The sequence below is a fragment of the Bidens hawaiensis genome, unplaced genomic scaffold (genome assembly GCF_021521415.1).
Source record: "Bidens hawaiensis isolate Kalapana, Puna unplaced genomic scaffold, B.hawaiensis_p1.1 tig00046289_1, whole genome shotgun sequence".
Lineage (NCBI taxonomy): Eukaryota > Viridiplantae > Streptophyta > Magnoliopsida > Asterales > Asteraceae > Bidens > Bidens hawaiensis.
Window position 1 is genome coordinate 129,416 of NW_027498269.1, and position 6,952 is coordinate 136,367.

The following is a 6,952-nucleotide window of genomic DNA, read 5'->3' on the forward strand; positions in this document are numbered from 1 at the left end:
TCTAAATATGGGATGTTTGTTGGCATTGGCTATTTATGTAATTGAATGTTTAAATTAAATATTCATGTTCCTTTTACATATGAATCCGTATGTATGACATCAAAATCTAGCGACCCGATTGACAAAACTTATAAATTATGGCATGCTCGTTTAGGCCACGTTAATTATTTTAGGATGGTAGAAATGTCTAAAATGAATCTTATTTCGGCTTTTGATATGCATAACAATAAATGTCACACATGTAATCTAACAAAGATCACTAAAAAACCATTTAAAATGTTAAAAGAATGTCTAGTAAATTAGAACTTATTCATTCAGATTTGTGTGATTATCATAATACACCATATTTAGGTAATAAAAAATATGTTGTGACATTTATTGACGATGCTACTAGATATTGTTACGTGTTTTTAGTTCATACCAAGGATAAAGCATTAGACAAATTTAAAATTTTTAAACAAGAAGTTGAGTTGTTTCACGTGATTTTTATATAAACACTTAGAACAGACCGAGGAGGTGAATACTATGACCCGGTATATTCCCAATCTACTGGTATAATTCATCAAACCACAGCGCCTTATACACCACAACAGAATGGTGTCGCTGAAAGAAAAAATAGAACATTAAAAGAAATGATCAATTCCCTATTGTCTTACTCGAGCTTAAGTGATGGTTTTTGGGGAGAAGCAATGCTAACGGCTTGTTGTATTCTTAATAGAACCCCAAACAATAAAAATAAAATGACACCTTATGAGCTATGGAAAGGAAAATCTCCTAACCTATATTATTTAAAGGTGTGGGTTGTAGGGCAGTGGTACGTCTTACTGAACCCAAAAGAAAGAATCTGGGTGAAAGGGGAATTGATTGCATATTCATTGGATACGCTGAAAACTCAAAAGATTATAGGTTCTATGTCTTAGAACCAAATGACTGGTGTCAGTAAATACTGTTATAGAATCTAGAGATGCAATATTTGACGAGGAAAGATTCACATCAATGCCTAGACCCAGGGCATTAATCAAAATCTCTATAGTAGGGTCACCAACTCTGTTATGAATGCATCTAATAACAACAATGTTGATCCAAATGGTCTAGAAGAAACGTTAGATGGTGTTGATAACGCTAGTATTCCATCAGAACCAAGGAAAAGTGTTAGAACAAGGAAGGCAAAGTCTTTTGGTCCTGATTTTCACCTATACCTGGTGGAGGGATCAAGAAATGACGTTGAGCCTCATTTTCAGTATTGCTACAATATTGAAGAGGATCCAAGAAGTTATAAAGAAGCTATGGCTTCAAGAGATGTCGCATTTTGGAAAGAGGCTATTCAAGATGAAATGGACACTATTATGCAGAATAATACTTGGAAACTGACTGACTTACCACCTGGATGTAAACCATTGGGTTGTAAATGGATCTTCAAGAGAAAAATGAAGGTGGATGGCAGTATTGATAAATTTAAAGCAAGACTGGTCATCCAAGGCTTTAAACAAAAGGAGGGGATCGACTTCTTTGACACCTATGCACCTATTGCTAGAATATCCACCATAAGATTATTAATTGCACTTGCTTCTATTCACAATTTGATAATTCATCAAATGGATATGAAGACTGCTTTCTTAAATGGTGATCTAGAAGAGGAAGTGTAAATAAAGCAACCAGAGGGCTTTACCTTGCCTGAAAATGAGCATAAGGTGTGTAAGCTCATCAAATCATTGTACGGTCTAAAACAAGCACCTAAGAAATGGCATCAGAAATTTGATGAGGTGATTATGTCCAACGGGTTCCATTTGAACCAAGCTGATAAGTGTGTTTATAGTAGATTTGATTCCTTGGGAAGGGGAGTCATCATATATCTGTATGTGGATGACATGCTTATTTTCGGTACTGATCAAGTACATATTGATGAGAAAAAGAACTTGTTGTCATCTAATTTTGATATGAAGGATCTAGGGGAGGCAAATGTTATTCTAGGAATAAGGATAAAGAGAAATAACTCTGGTATTTCCTTGACACAAACTCATTACATTGAGAAGGTGTTAAAGAAATTCAATCATTGGGATTGTTCTCCAGTAACTACTCCTATTGATTCAAACATCAAACTCTTGCCTAATAAAGGAAATTCTGTCTCTCAGCTTCAGTATGCAAAAGCTATTGGATGTTTGATGTATGCTATGATTAGCACAAGACCTGATATAGCATACGCAGTTGGAAAACTGAGTAGATTTACCAGTAACCCAAGTACACAACACTGGCAGACAGTAAATAGGCTGCTACAATATCTAAAGGGAACTATAAAATTATGGGTTTACCTATTCAGGTTTCCCTTCAATTATAGAAGGTTATTCTGATGCAAGCTGGATAACAAATATAGAAGACCACTCTTCTACAAATGGTTGGGTATTTCTCCTTGGTGGAGGAGCTATATCATGGGCCTCAAAGAAACAGACTTGCATCACAAATTCAACTATGGAATCTGAATTTGTAGCTCTAGCAGCTGCTGGTAAGGACGCTGAATGGCTAAAGAACCTGATTTATGAGATTCCATTATGGCCTAAGCCGATATCACCCATATCTATCAGGTGTGATAGTGCAGCAACACTGGCTAAAGCTTATAGTCATATGTATAATGGAAAGTCAAGACACCTGGGTGTTAGACATTGTCAATTGGATGTTCAAGAGAACCTAAGACATTGTCAATTGGATGATCTCATTGGATTCTTGTCGGAATTGAATGACCTGGAACAGAGCTGGTAGAGGGAAAATTAGTTGGATCTTCAAGGATTTCAGAAAGTGGGTTCTTTCCATCCAGATGTCGCCGTACTGTGTGAGTACAAAGTACTGGCAATGTATTCAATTGGTATGACATCTGGGAATAGAGTGCTTCCAAAATTTGACGAATCGTACTCTCCCCCTCAACTGATGAAGCATCGACTGGAGGCGCTAGTGAAGACACAGTTTCGGTAACATTTTCTTGTTGACTAGCTGACAACGGCTGAGTAGTATCCATTGATTTTGAAGGATCAATACCCAGCACTGGAGACATATGAGAGTCAGTAGGTATGTCTTCTTCTTCATCAATAGAATTTGAAGCACCAGCACCCGAAATATTTGTATCGACAACTGGAAACACATTAAAAGGCTTAACAAGTTCAGTATAATCAAATAACCAGTTGGGACCGACACGAGCATCAGTCTCATTTTATTCTAGCCAGCGCACGTCATAAGATTCCACTATCTGCTTCGTTGACTTGTTGTAAACTCTGTAGGATGTACGACCAGCATATCCAACAAAGTAACAATCATCAGCTTTGGCTCCAAACTTTGGAGTCGTTTCAAGATTCAGCAGAGTAAATGGACACCCAAAAGCTTTTAAATGTGAAACCGTGGGCTTGTAACCATAAACAATCTCATACAGAGTCTTCATCTGAGATTTGTTGATCAGCACTCGATTTTGAACATAACATGTCGTGATAACAACCTCTACCCAGAAGAACAAAGGCAGCTTTGAATCACACAACATAGTTCTTGCCGCCTCGATAAGAGACTTGTTCCTTCTCTCAACAACTCCATTTTGTTGCGGTGTCCGAGTTGAACTGTATAGTCGAAGCACCTCCTTTTCGGCACAAAATTAATTCAGTGTTGAGTTCTTGAATTCTGTGTCGTTGTCATAACAAATACCCTTCAGCTTTATATTGAGTTGGTTCTCCATAAGCACCACAAAGCGTTTTATCAATTCTGCAGTCTCACTCTTATTTGACAAGAAAAACACCCAAGTGAAACGTGAGTAGTCATCACTAATAACTAGACAATAAGATCTGCGAGAAAGACTCAAAACATGAACTGGACCGAAAAGATCCATATGCAGCAATTGAAAAATTGATGAAATTGTATTAACAAGTTTTGGCTTGTGAGATTTACGATTGTGTTTACCCAAAGCACAAGCCACACATTTCTCCATAGTAACAAAATCCTTGACAGGTAAACCACGCACCAAGTCGTTTTTAGCAAGACGATTTAAATTTTTAATGTTTGCATGACCAAGATGACGTTACCAAAGCATGGCATTATGTTCTGACACCTTTGAAAATAAACATGTGATTCATCAGGAACATTTTTGTTCATATCGATCACGTAAACATTATCTTTTCTCTGTGATCGAACAAGAATCCAATCTTCTGGTATGATGATACCAGGTTTTAAGATTAAACACCCTTTGTTAGTAAAATGGGTTGAAAAGTCTTTATCACAGATCTACGAGACACTGAGCAGACTGTGCTTCAACTCAAGAACGAAATTAACATTTTCAAATTTTAGAAGACCATTACTTACAGTACCCTTCTGAGTAGTCTTCCCCTTTTCTCCTCCCTCAAAGGAAACATATCCACCGTTAAAGATTTGAATGTCGTGTAGTTGGCAGATGTCTCATGCATTTGTCGGGAACAGCCACTATCAACATACCAAGGTGTGATGATAGTCCTCCATAGCTATTCCTGCACAATGTGCAAGATTAGTTAGTTTTTGGTATCCAGTCCATAGTAATGATGAGTAAACCTGATTTATCTAAACTTGTCACGGGTTGCCATGACATATCTTCCCAAGTATCTAAGATTGAACTTGATAGCTTGATCACCTGAGATTTAGACAACCATTCATATCTTGTTTTAAAAGCTTTGTTATTTGTATGAATATATTACTTAGTCTCTGGTTTGTGAGCGGAAGACACATATGACTTTGACTTCCAAACTTGTTTCGGTCCAGAGACCAACTTGGTTCTTGACACCGAGGCAAAGTTTCTAACACTTTTCCGAAAAATGTTAGGCTTGGTCTGATGACGACTAAACCTATCAGCCTTGTTTCTTTTCCAATCATCATCAGAGGGATTTGCCTCATGATACCTTGATTTATTTTGAGGGGTATTTCGAGGCATATACCTCTGATAATATCCATAATATGGGACGTATGGACCGTGTGAACAATTTATAGCAATATGACCAGGAGTGCCACAGTTAAAAGATGTTTGACGTTTAACAAAAAAATCATTGTGGACTGCTCCTGGTCTTGATCTGTTGTAAGAACTAGTTTGCCTCGTTTGGTACCTAACATCAGACTTATTGCTTGATTTATCACAATTGTGAACATTTGAGCTTCAATCTTTAACAAATATAGGTGATGAATATTTATTAGAATTTTTAGTTTTAACAAATTTATTCAAAGACACACCACCAGATTTCAAAGTTTTAGAAGAATCAACCACACAATTGTCCTTGCTCTAAAAAACAGAGTCCACACAAACATTTGAAGCAATAGAATTCAAAACAGGTAAATTTAAAGGAACATTAGAGCTGATGTCTTTATTATTCAAAACAGATAAGTCATCATCCTCATCAGTCCAATCCTCAGCAATTACTTCATCTGCACGTGAAGCAAACACATTAGTATCATTCTCCCCTGATGTTGATTCAACAACTTTTACTGAACGAGGAGCACATTTGTCATTTTTAGCTGATTTATCATACTGCATGTTTTTTACTTTTCTTCCTACTCTTTGGTAACAGGAAGACCAATGCAGTTGTCGTTGTATGGAGGGGGTTCGACATTGTACCCTATACCCTCACCTGAGTTTTCTTTCCACCATAATTATTTTCAATCATGGAGTTACCAAGAGCACTGGAGCCATCGAATTTCTTAAAGACTAGTTCTGCTCTTTCAAATTTATTAGTTAGCTAAATGATTTCTAACTTACAGGCTTCCAATTCAGCAGTTAAATCAGTAATTTTCTGTTTGGCATCTAAGTGGTGACAACATTTTATACTAAAATCATATTGAAGTTTAGAAATGCCTCAATTTTATCCTTGAAAGATTTCTCGGTTTTCTTAAGATTGAAATTTTCAGATTTTATTCCTTCCATTTCTCTAAGCAAGTTACTATTGTGAGATTTGTATAAATCTACTTTATTAATACAAGCTTGTGAACATAATTCGGAACTTACCTCGGATGAGCTGGAAGGAGTGAAGGCTATGAAAGCAAATTGAAGTTCCTTCGCTTGTTCCTCAGCAACATTCTCTCCTTCAGCAACTTAAGTTCGGACAAAGTTTGCAATCTGATTATAGATGCTGAGAGCAGCCATATAATCATTCCAAGAGAATTGCTGAGCTACCAAACCTCGTTAACCTTCACATGTACTTGTTACATTTTCTCATCTTGCATTTCCCGCTGGGACAAGTGCCCTTTCTCTGTTTCCTTCCTTAGCTGGGTTAGTGCATTCACGAGCAAAATGACCTAGCTCATGACAGTTGTAGAACCTCGTAGTATCTTTGTTAAATCCCACCTTCTGATTAGCTGGCACATTCCAATTGTTTCTGCCCGTTCTCTTTGTAGATTTCTTCGCGCGAAAAATTTCCATGGCGATTTGCCAACAGATATCCATTTCCTCCACATCATCAGGATGGATTTGATCCAACTCAGCAGCTACAACTCATTGAACCAGATCTCCAGCAAGAAATGCATTGTAGCAATTCATGAATCTTGCCAGTAAAGCGATGTTTTCTTGAGTCTCCTTTGATATAGAGGAATCTGATTGGGAGACTGACTGGAAGGTGCAGCAGATGGTTGGGGCTTAGAAACATAAGCAGATTCTTGAACAGGTTGAGGAAAGAACACGGGAGTTGGTTGTGGTGGTGCCTGAGTGAATTGACCCTGAGCAGACTTAAACATAGAAAAGTTATTCTGAGACTGGTGCGGTGGAGTTTACAGCCCCTGAGAAGACTTAAACACTGAGAATTTGTCTTGCGAAATGAGAGCATTGTTAGAGGCAACACTGTAGCCGGCTGCATTGTAGGAATTTGCATGATTTATGGCAAGCTGCTTGCCATCCATGTCACAAGCTTTGATGATTGCCATTACTTCTGACAGAGTTAACCTGTTGAGATCCTTCGCCTTCTTAATCACAAAC

The 6,952-nt window shown here is 37.5% G+C and overlaps 1 pseudogene; it reads left to right on the plus strand.

The window, feature by feature from the left end:
- Nucleotides 1-1,286: 1,286 nt before the first annotated feature.
- LOC143596365 (putative mitochondrial protein AtMg00820 pseudogene) lies at nucleotides 1,287-1,646 on the plus strand (annotated as a pseudogene).
- The last annotated feature ends 5,306 nt before the right edge of the window (nucleotides 1,647-6,952 follow it).